Genomic DNA, 12,611 nt, shown 5'->3' with positions numbered 1-12,611 from the left:
TAAAAAGCGGGTATCTAGGAGCCGCGTGGCTCTTAGTTACACGCTGTATACCCTGGATACCAGCTTGCTCACTGGTCCTGATCACTGGTGAGTCTGTCTATGTGACAGCTCACCAGCTATCAGCTAACTATGTCCCAGTGATCCCATCCACGTCGGATCGTTGGCGAGATCGCTGTGTGTGACACTTATCAGCGACCTGCCCCCCTGCCAGGTATCGCTGATCGTCCTCGAATGGCCAGGACATTTTTTTGATTGCTGGTCTCCCGCTGGCCAGCATGCATCATTGTGTGTGGCAGGCGGGAGACAATCGATCAGCAAGCTGGAGCTGGTAACCAAGGTAAATATCTGGTTTCTAAGCACTGTGTGGCGCTTAGAAACCCGATGTGTATGTTAGATACCAACGTGCTGGTGCAGGGAGCTGGTAACCAAGGTAAACATCGGGTTTCTAAGTGCCGTGCGGCACTTAGAAACCCGATATGTACCTTGGATAACAAGTTCCCTGCACCAGCGCGCTGGTATCTAACATACACTGCGGGTAACTAACCGACATGCGTCGCTTGTTACCCAAGGTGTCGCTGTCCTGATCGCTGATGAAGCTGCCTGTTTGGCAGCTCACCAGCGATCATGTAGCGACACGCCAGCAATCCTGACAAGTTCATATCGTTGTCGGGATCGCTGGTGAGTCGCTATGTGTGACGGCGTCAAGTCAACATATTTTCTCTCTTTCCTTGAGAATTTGTACAATTGTGCTTATCACAATCTGATCAAACAATGGCCAAGTGTGATAATAGTGTAATCCAATTTTCACAGATGTGGAGAAGATGGACAGAAACAATTTCTCCATTTTCTCCATTCTAAATTGCAACGGACTTAGACTCAGTCATCTGAGTGCAATCCAATGTATTTCACAGACTCATTGACTTGCACTGGACGCAATTTTGCTTTAGATTCAACTATTGTGAACTTGCTGGCATATTTTCTAGTCTCCATCCCCAGTATAAAGATAGCTTAGTGTTAGTCATGCAACTGTGAAAAAAACCCCAAAACTATTTATTCAAACCATCAGTCTGTGTGATTTACAATGAAAGCCCCCCCAATATGATAGTTAAAATTAGTTTTCAATTGCCAATTTTATTGTGAATATAAATAGGGTGATGATTGTGAGCATCATCACCTGGGTTTCACAATGAACGCTGTTTTATCTGAAGTGCTGACAGACTGCAATGAAAATACCCTATAAATAGTCAGGTGACTGAAATAAGCCAGATGCTGTATGTAGTTTATAGGCTTATAAATTCTTCCAGATGTATCCTGCCAAACATTCACTTCTTCGGCTGCCAAGGAAAGCCTAAATCAAGTCATTAATTAGCAAGTAGATCCTAAAAGGGTTGAGAATCAAGTGTACCTATAGAAATGAGGACAGAATAGTGTCTACTGGCCATCTTGTGGTGAAAATATTATCTATGAAAGTTTCGCAAAGCTTGTAAAGGGCAGTCTGTATTGAAGCCGCAGACCAGTAAAGTACTGAATGTACCACCAGTGATGTCAGCAGTAGCCAATATTGCTTTTAGATGTTAAGGGTTTCCCATGACTTCCATTCCATTTAGGATAAACTCTATAGCAACACAAAATTAAAAAGTTTGTCCAACTTCTAAAAGTGCGATTGGCTTCAAAATTATAAAATGAGGCTCTGACCCCAGTGGATCCAGCTCTAAAATGTTCGCAGGTCTTTTCCGAGGCTTGAAGTGACTGGAATGGGACATTTTTCGATGTGCTTCACATGACGTCCGGATCCTGGCTTTCATGTAGGAATCTGACTTTGACCCATGTCCTGAACTTTGACTCCGTGTTTGATTTCTATGAATGATATTGTCAGTCTCAGTTATTCTTCCGACTACTCTCAATAATCAATATTGCAGCTTTTGTCTAACTGCTAAATAATGATGCTTTAGGCTACTTTCACATATCAGGTTTTCGGCGTCAGGCGCGATCCGGCGTCGTGCCGGAGCGCCGGATCCGGCAAATATTTCATAAAACCGGATGTGATGGATCCGTTTTTCTGCCGGATCCGTCTTGTTCTTGACAGACAAAACCGGATCCGTCTCATCCGGTTCATCCGTTTTTCGATCCGTTTTTCGACGGATTACGCCGGATCCGGTTTTTAAAAACACCCCTTGTGGCCTTCCGAACGGGATTGGCTACTGGAAAACTATATATAGCGTGTTCCTACAGCCCTTCTTTGACAGGTTGTAGAGGAGAAAGTGCAGGTTGGAGAGAAGAGCAAGTTACTGGCGAAGATGGATGTTGTCATTGGAAATATTTTGAAGAATTTGGCGGATTTTACAGCGGAGGCGACTCGTTTGAGGGTGATTGTTCTGGAGAAGGAGAGAGCGAGACAGAAGCGCATCAGGCATCGTAGACAACGTTTGTGGCTCCACCCCATCACAGCCAAGAGAATGACGCGTGGGGTCTATTCTACACTCTGCATGGACCTTCGACGAAACGCGTATAAATTTTTTGGATATGTTCAGATGAAAATGGAGAATTTTGATTACTTGGTGGAGCGCATTGCACACCTCATAAGAAAAGCAGACACCTATTGCCGCTTCTCTGTTTCACCCGCAGAGCGTCTGATGGTGACTTTAAGGTAAGCCACATTTATTGGATATGCTCGCATCAGAGCACACTTTCACTGCAATCTTGTTGGTGGTAGTTTGTATCTCCAAGTGTTATAGCTGAGTTTTGGTATGTAATGCTGTGATTTAAAACTAATTGATTGTTTTTTAATTCCCCACAGATTTCTTGCAACTGGAGAATCCCTTTCGTCACTGCATTTCCAGTACAGACTCAGGATTTCCACCATATCTGGAATAGTGAAGTACACATGCCGTGCACTGTGGGACTCCTTAGCTGAAGAGTTTTTACCAGAGCCCACAACAGAGAGGTGGATTGAAATTTCAGAAAAGTTTCAACAGATATGTCAGTTTCCCAACTGCTTGGGCGCTGTGGACGGGAAACATATCTGCATTGTAAAGCCAGCCGGATCGGGATCGGAATATTTCAATTACAAGAAATATTTTTCAATTGTCCTCATGGCCATCGCTGACGCGGAATACAAATTTATTGCTGTTGATATTGGGGCCTATGGCCGCTCCAATGACTCTCAAGTTTTCAAACTGTCTGCCATGGGGCGTAAACTGTATGGAAACACCTTCCAGTTCCCACCCCCTAGACCGCTGCCGCAAACATCTGGTCCACCTATGCCATTTGTCTGTGTAGGGGATGAAGCCTTCCAGCTGTCAGAACACCTTTTGAAACCGTACGGTAGCAGAGGATTGTCAAGAACAAAACGCATTTTTAATTACCGCCTCACAAGAGCAAGAAGAATGGTTGAATGTACCTTTGGTATTCTGACAGCCAAATGGCGGGTCCTATTGACTGCGATCAACCTCAAGACAGAAACTGTGGACGAGGTGATCAAAGCTTGCGTGGTACTCCACAATTTTGTTATCTGCAAGGAACCCATTTCCATTGAGGACAGCTCTGAAGAAACCACCTTGCAAGATTACCATGACATTACCACTAGAAGTTCTGTGACGGTTTCAGTAATGAGGGACAATTTTGCACTATACTTTATGTCACCTCAAGGCAGAGTACACTGGCAGGATGACAGAGTGTGAAAGATTTGTGCCCTTAACCAAAATTGTGTACCTTCTGTACCAACAGTATATACCTTTGCGAACCAAAGTTGGCTATCTTGTCATGGTCTTACTATTTTTAGCTTTAGGCCACAGCAGGTGTGTACCTGGTTGTGTTTTATGTAAAGTATTTCACCTTTTAACAAAAGTTGTGTACATTGTTAGGAAATCACCAACAATAAACACAACTTTTTAGGTGAAATACTTTGCTTCAAACACAACCAGGAACACAACTGTGGCAAAAAGCTAAAATTTACCGACAGTTATATACCTAGTTTTGAATACCATTTTACCTTTTAAATACCCTGTATTTAACCTTTTTGGCCGCAGAAAGAAATGACAGACAACCAGTGTAAAATAATTTAACTTTTATTGAAAAATGTTTTTTTTTAGTAAACTGTTTTTAAATTTTAATAAACTTTTTTAATAAAGCTTTGAAACCATAAAACTGGTCATTTTTATTAAAATACACACATATTATAAATCTGTGTAGTGTGGGGTGGAAATACTGCTGGAGGGGCTGCGGGACACTTCGACACTGGGAGTGTGGAGAGAGGACTGGGATCGTGGTGGGGAAGGAACAGTTAGAGGTGAAGGTGTGGAAAAAGCTACAGAATGGGTGGACATGTGGGAGGCAGAAGAGGTGGTGGGCGGTGGAGTGGAGGGTTGGGCAGGGACTGTAGGAGCAGATGATGTTGATGGCAAGTTGTATGGGGAAGGAGTTTGGTATGGGGCAGGTTGCTGGAAGTGGGGAGATGTCTGGTACTGGGGAGGTTGCTGGTACTGGGGAGGTTGCTGGTACTGGGGAGGTTGCTGGTACTGGGGAGGTGGATGGTATGTAATAGGAGGGGGAGGATGGAAAGTGGCTGGAGGGGGTGCAGGTGGAGGAACTACTGGGGTGGGAAGAGGAGGTTGGGAGGTAACGTGCTGGAGAGCACCGTGGCATGAATGCATTACATGCATCTGCTGGGTAGGAGATAGCGTTTCCATGCGCTCCACAACAGACCTGAAAAAGGTGTGGTTTGGCGAAGATCTTGCTTCTGAATGCATGGTTTGCAGAAGTGTCTTCACCTCCAGAATGCTGGAGTTGATCTGCTGAAAGCCTGCGGAGATTTGCTCTGACAAGACTTTTAGACAGTTCTGGAAAGATGCATTCAGATGCAAGAACTCTGGCGCATAAGTCTATTCCTGACCCCTCTGCCGCTGCCGCCCAGTACCCGCAGGTGTACTAGAGGTGGCAGGGGCAGAAGGGTGGGGTAAAGGGAAAGCGATCTCCTCACCAGCAGCTTCATGTAATGTAGGCGGCCACGATGCTCCTGTGCTGGTGGATGGGACAGAGGGGTCGAATGTGTGGGAAGGCTGTGAAGGTGCAGATGTACCGGGGTGGTCGAAGTGTCCCTCGGTGCCGGTCTCCTCAGGGATCGCCTCAGAAGGGTCCAACCGTGCAGGCTCCCGAGTGCTGCTCACCGTGCTGTGGAATAAAGAGAAAAAAAAACAATTAAAAAAGTGACATGGCATGGCCCTGGCTGAAAAAAAATTGTTACATCTAAACATTTTTTTTTCACATGTGGTGTGTAATATTTACCTTCTGGTGACCATTGTATCCCGGAGGAACGACAGGGCTTGTGCGTACTTGTACTTGCTCCTGCGTCCTCCAGATCCACTCGGGGCCCGCATCTCTTTATTGAACTCCTTCTTGAAACGATCCCTCACAGACCGCCACCGCTTCACAATTCTGTCCCCTGAAACGAGAAAGGAGTGGTTAGTATACAACATCAGTGTTTCCCAAACTCCAGTCCTCATGGTCCCCAGGGGTCATGTTTTCAGGATTTCCATAGTAAATAGAAATCCTGAACACATGATCCTTGGGGACCACGAGGACTGTTGTTCGGGAAACACTGGTTTACATCAAGCAACCGGTACTGTATATACTTACGCTCTATAATCTGGGCCCGAGCATCGAGGTCCTCCCAGCGGTCCACAAGGAGCGAACAGATTTCCTCCCAGAGTCGTCGGGTAACGATCAGGTCAGCGTGGCGGCGGTCAGCCATATTCCAGAGCGGCTCCCTTTCTCTGACGAGATCGATGAGGTGGTCAACATCGATTCCTCCATCCTCACCGTCAGAGTCGGGAGCACGCTGTGAAGGCTGTTAAAGAAAAAGACAAAAATAACATAATTAGCTTCCACAAAAGAAATGAAATAAAAAGTGCAAAAAAACAAAGCAAAAATATTTATACTTACACGCTGGTGACCGCCGCGTTGCTGTCGCCGACGACCCTGGGAGGTACTGCGAGGACCTCTTGGCCGAGCACCAGATTGGGAAGACTAGAGAAGAAAACAAAAAATGTTATGTCTTTGGATGTAGGCATTTGTTTGCTGTGTGTGGTCTGCAGAACATTGTTTTCTATGTGTTGTGTGTAGTGTGATGTTGTGTTTCTGCGTTTGATGCCAAAAACGTACCAATTGTGAGCCCACTCCAGGTGTCTGTCCACCCCTTCCTTCTTCTTCTGGGAGCTCCTCTTCATCTTGTGATTCCTGTTTTGAAATAAAAGGCAATGAATAGACATATATTACAGAGATGATGGATTTTGGAAATAAAAACTTACCGTCAAACGCTGACGATGAGAGGAAGGGCTCCCAGAAGAAGATGTGCTGTCTTCCTGCTGGCCAGACTCCATGCCTGTGGGTGGTGTTACAGCTGCTGCCAGTGCTGCCAGTGCTGCTGCTGCTGCATCTCTTGGGCGGCTGTTGAATAAAGAGAAACAAAGGGCCAATGAATATCTTGATATTCCATGGCCCTAGTTTGGAGGAATGGGGGATTTGATAATTACCGTCTCTCATCTGCTGCTGGACTCCCCTCCTCAGCATGTTCCATTTGCTGCTCCATTTGGCGTGGTGGTGGTGCTGATGGTGCTGCAGTGGTCTCCTGCCTTCTCCTGCGCCTGGTTCCTGTCTTGGGTGGCATGTTGGGTGTGGCTGAGGGTCCCACTGTCTTGCTTTTATATATGTGTCTTGTGGGCAGAGCTACTGAGCATGCTCAGACCAAAAAAACCGGATCCGGCGCATTGCGGCGCTCATAGGCTTTCATTGTGTGAAAAAGCCGGACGCGCCGGATCCGGCGTGTCCGGCTTTTTTGCCGGAGACAAAAAACGTTACAGTAGCCGTTTTTTCCAGACGCCGGATTGAGACACATTGCCGGATCCGGCGAAAACCAGATGAAACGCATGGCCATCCGGCGCGATCCGCAATGGGGGGGAAACCGGATCCGGCATTGCATTTCGCCGGATCCGGTTTTTGTCAAAAGCGCCGGATCGCGCCTGACGGCGAAAACTTGATGTGTGAAAGAGGCCTTAAGGACTACAGTCTGGAAATATTATTTTTTTTCTTACAGGGTCCCTGGTAATGAATTGCAGATATTCATAAAATCCACACTTTCCTTTTGCCAGCTCCAGATTGGTTGCAGCTTTAAAGTCTTTGTCCCATGTAAAAAGCACATTTTAATCAATAGATCTCGTATGAATAAAGGGCATGTCACACTTAGAGATATCGCTAGCAATATCGCTATAACTAATGACGTTATAGCGATATTGCTAGCGATATCGCTGTGTCTGATACTTACCTCCGACCCGCTCCCCCGCTGGTTATCACTGATCGCGCGAGAACAGGCTGGATTGTTTCTCGTCATCAGCTTCCTGCGGCGCTTCCTGCTGTGATGACGAGCGACGCGTGGAGCCGGGCGGGAGGACGCAGGATCGCCTGGTGTGACAGGTAAGTAGCGACCCCCGTCCCCAGCGATGTCGCTGGTGAGATCTGCCTGTGTGGCAGCTCACTAGCGACCACTTAGCGATGTACCAGCGATCCTGACAGCATCATATCGCTGGTCGGGATCGCTGGTACATCGCTAAGTGTGACAGTACCTTAAGGATCATTTCCACAATTGGATTTGTCAATTTGTTTTTTCCAGTGCTGAGATAATCTTATAAATGTACCCCTGCTCCAGTTCATGGTCAGCGTACATCACACTTTCTGGCCAGGGAAGGAGTCGTAATTCACATATGATAAGTGAATATACAGATGACACAGTAGGGACTTGCAGATACTGCTTTCTATGAGGCAATACATTTGTCTGCCTGTTTTACAGTTAAATAGTTACATAGGTTAAAAAAAGAGTCATATCCATCAAGTTCAACCTTTCTCTACAAATTGTAGATTTTTTCACTAAATTAAGTATAATGTTATGTGTACTGAGGAAATCTTTCAGCCCTTTTTTTAAAGGCTGTTATAGTGTCTGCCATTACTAGAGATGAATAAACGTGTTCGGATAAGGTGTTATCCGAGCATGCTCATGTGCTAGGCAAGTGACTTCGGTGTGCTCAAATAATATGTTTGAGTCCCTGTGCTTGCATTTTTTTTGTGGCTGTTTGACAGCCGCAATACATGCAGGGATTGCTTGACAAACAGGCACTCCCTGAATGTGTTGCGGCTGTCGAGCAGCTGCGAGACGTGAAGCCGCGGTGACTTGAACAAATTTTTTGAGCATTTTTCGACCATGCATCTCGGTTAGCACACAAGTATGCTCCGATAATACTTTATCGGATCACGTTCGCTCATCACTAATTACTACCTTGTATTGTCGAGCATTCCACATTCTGACTGCTCTAACTGTAAAGAACCCTTTCCTGTTTAGCTGTTGGAATCATCTTTCTCTCACCATGAGTATAATGGTTCTTAGTATGGCCTTTGGAAGGAATAAGTCATGTGCCAGTCCTTTGTTCTGACCACACACATATATATACACTCACTGGCCACTTTATTAGGTACACCATGCTAGTAAGGGGTTGGACCCCCTTTTGCCTTCAGAACTGCCTCAATTCTTCGTGGCAGAGATTCAACAAGGTGCTGGAAGCATTCCTCAGAGATTTTGGACCATATTGACATGATGGCATCACACAGTTGGCGCAGATTTGTCGGCTGCACATCCCTGATGCGAATCTCCCGTTCCACCACATCCCAAAGATGCTCTATTGGATTGAGATCTGGTGACTGAGGAGGCCATTTGAGTACAGTAAACTCATTGTCATGTTCAAGAAACCAATCTGAGATGATTCGAGCTTTATGACATGGCGCATTATCCTGCTGAAAGTAGCCATCAGATGTTGGGTACATTGTGGTCATAAAGGGATGGACATGGTGAGCAACAATACTCAGGTAGGCTGTGGCGTTGCAACGATGCTCAATTGGTACCAAGGGGCCCAAAGAGTGCCCAGAAAAAATTCCCCACACCATGACACCACCACCACCAGCCTGAACCGTTGATACAAGGCAGGATGGATCCATGCTTTCATGTTGTTTACGCCAAATTCTGACCCTACCATCCGAATGTCGCAGCAGAAATCGAGACTCATCAGACCAGGCAACGTTTTTCCAATCTTCTACTGTCCAATTTCGATGAGCTTGTGCAAATTGTAGCCTCAGTTTCCTGTTCTTAGCTGAGAGGAGTGGTACCCAGTGTGGTCTTCTGCTGCTGTAGCCCATCTGCCTCAAAGTTCGACGCACTGTGCGTTCAGAGATGCTCTTCTGCCTACCTTGGTTGTAACGGGTGGCAATTTGAGTCACTGTTGCCTTTCTATCAGCTCGAACCAGTCTGCCCATTCTCCTCTGACCTCTGGCATCAACATGGCATTTCCGGCCACAGAACTGCCGCTCACTGGATTTTTTTTCTTTTTCGGACCATTCTCTGTAAACCCTAGAGATGGTTGTGCGTGAAAATCCCAGTAGATCAGCAGTTTCTGAAATTCTCAGACCAGCCCTTCTGGCACCAACAATCATGCCACGTTCAAAGGCACTCAAATCACCTTTCTTCCCCATACTGATGCTCGGTTTGAACTGCAGGAGATTGTCTTGACCATGTCTACATGCCTAAATGCACTGAGTTTCCGCCATGTGATTGGCTGATTAGAAATTAAGTCTTAACACACAGTTGGACAGGTGTACCTAATAAAGTGGCCAGTGAGTGTATATTGGTAATGAGGCTCATGTGATTTATCTGGACTTTTCAAAAGCATTTGATACTGTACCAAACAGCCCTATACTGAAGCTCCAGAAGCAAAGACTGAGGGAAACTATATGCAGATGGGTAAGGAATTTTCTAACAGACAAGAAGCAAAGCGTCATCATAAGTGGTATGTTCTCCAAAGGGGATATAGTCAGCAGGGGGTACTGTAGGGATATGTGCTAGGACTGATTCTTTTTAACCTCTTTCTTAATGACTTTATGGTAAGAGGGGTTCATATTTGTGGGGTTGATGTCACCTTTGTATTGTCAGATGACATCAAGCCCACAGGTTAGTAATGGAGAGGAATCTATAAGACACCTATCCATTAGTAACTCCATAGTACTATTGTATAAAAGTACAGACCCCCAGAATAAAGTCCTTTATTTGAAATAATGAGACTCCTTCAATTATCTCAATTAAACCATACTCACCACATACCTAATCCACCGACGCCAAAGTCTCCTGCAACAAATATAAATAAACCACAATATTCCTCATCTCCATAGAGAAGGTAATCCATAATGTCCCAGGACGATCCTGATCACTTTGAGAGCAGTCACATCAGTGATGTGACTGCATTCAAAGGCAGCTAGCGATAAACTGACAGGAGGTAATCGCTCCCGCAATGTATAGCACTGAGTTGTAGTCAGAGAAGTCGCCAGAGTTCATCAGCTGATCAGCTCTGATGCTCTCCCTTATGGCACCACCGCTGCATGGGAAAGTTTTCATGCAGAAGTGCTGTAAATGAGAGCACCGGAGCTGATCAGCTGATGAACTCCGGTGAACTCTCATGGCAGCTCAGTGATACACTGCCGGAGCGATTACCTCCTGTCAGTGTATCATGGCTGGGTAGAGGAGTCACATCTCCTGATGTGATTTTTCTACATGTGAGATCATTGTGGGACACTTGGGATTGCGTGGACTATGGCAGAAAGGTGAGTATATGGTAGTTTATTATTTTAAATTATTTTTAGGAGAAGAGGGTATTGGAGATTTGGTGTTAGGTGAGTATAATGTTTTTTTTTATTTTTACTTGAATATGTATGAAATTTTACTTTTTTTTCAACTGTGAGGACAGGCGCCGGCAGATGAGACTATGTCTCCCATCAGCGGCACCAGCTTTCATTGTTATCAGTGACAGCAGACATAGCCTGATGGGAGTAGTAGTCTCATTGGCCCATGCCTGCTGACCTGCGGTATGCTTTTTACCGCAGGTCAACATTGCGGGTCACAGTCAGCTGTGGGATCACGATGACATCAGTCAGCATGATACTGCAGCACTTTGCCCGGCAGTCTGTGGTAGCATTACCGCGTGTGACAGTCACAGTTGCGCTGACATCGGACTGCATGATCCGGCAGAGCTCTGACCGACAGTCTGCGGAAACATTACCATGGGTGACAGTCACAACTGCGGGATCATGCTGAAATCTGCCAGCATAATCCTGTAGCACTGTGACCGATTTGTAGCGTTACCTCGATTGACAGTCATAGCTGCGGGGTCACGCTGATATCTAACAGCATGACCCCGCAGCGCTCTGAGCAATGGTCTTATCGGTGGTAGTGATACCGCCAATAAGAACCACCATGCCAGTGTTTTCCATGCTGTCACACAGATGACAGCATGGGAAACACCATATAAAGACAATGAAAAGTGATACTAAAATTCAGCAAATCCGCATATGTTTTTATACCTGCATTTTTGCTGCGGATTTAACTGACTCAATTGAAGTCATTGGATGCAGAAATGCTACAAAAACGCAAAAAGAATTGCCATGCTGCAGAAAAAAATGCACTGCAAATATGAACGGAAATTTACAGATCATGTGCACAGCACTTCAGGATTGTCATTGACTCACCTTGTATAAGGATTCCATTGTGTTTTTGGACCATTTCCATGCAAAAAAAGCAGCGATAACGCATAAAAAACATATTGTGCGCACATAGTCTAAAAAGGATATTCAGATGCTAGAGTCAATTCAAAGGCGGGCAACTAGATTATTACAAGAGATGGAAGGCCTCTCATGTGATGAGAGGTTGGAGAAGTTGGGCTTGTTCAGCTTAGAAAAAAGATGCCTCAGAGAAGATCTCATTTACATGTATATATATATATATATATATATATATACACTCACTGGCCACTTTATTAGGTACACCTGTCCAACTGTGTGTTAAGACTTAATTTCTAATCAGCCAATCACATGGCGGCAACTCAGTGCATTTAGGCATGTAGACATGGTCAAGACAATCTCCTGCAGTTCAAACCGAGCATCAGTATGGGGAAGAAAGGTGATTTGAGTGCCTTTGAACGTGGCATGATTGTTGGTGCCAGAAGGGCTGGTCTGAGAATTTCAGAAACTGCTGATCTACTGGGATTTTCACGCACAACCATCTCTAGGGTTTACAGAGAATGGTCCGAAAAAGAAAAAAAATCCAGTGAGCGTCAGTTCTGTGGCCGGAAATGCCATGTTGATGCCAGAGGTCAGAGGAGAATGGGCAGACTGGTTCGAGCTGATAGAAAGGCAACAGTGACTCAAATTGCCACCCGTTACAACCAAGGTAGGCAGAAGAGCATCTCTGAACGCACAGTGCGTCGAACTTTGAGGCAGATGGGCTACAGCAGCAGAAGACCACACTGGGTACCACTCCTCTCAGCTAAGAACAGGAAACTGAGGCTACAATTTGCACAAGCTCATCGAAATTGGACAGTAGAAGATTGGAAAAACGTTGCCTGGTCTGATGAGTCTCGATTTCTGCTGCGACATTCGGATGGTAGGGTCAGAATTTGGCGTAAACAACATGAAAGCATGGATCCATCCTGCCTTGTATCAACGGTTCAGGCTGGTGGTGGTGGTGTCAT

Source organism: Dendrobates tinctorius, unplaced genomic scaffold (genome assembly GCF_039654945.1).
Source record: "Dendrobates tinctorius isolate UK_male_01 unplaced genomic scaffold, ASM3965494v1 ptg000205l, whole genome shotgun sequence".
Lineage (NCBI taxonomy): Eukaryota > Metazoa > Chordata > Amphibia > Anura > Dendrobatidae > Dendrobates > Dendrobates tinctorius.
This window is presented reverse-complemented; position numbering follows the sequence as displayed.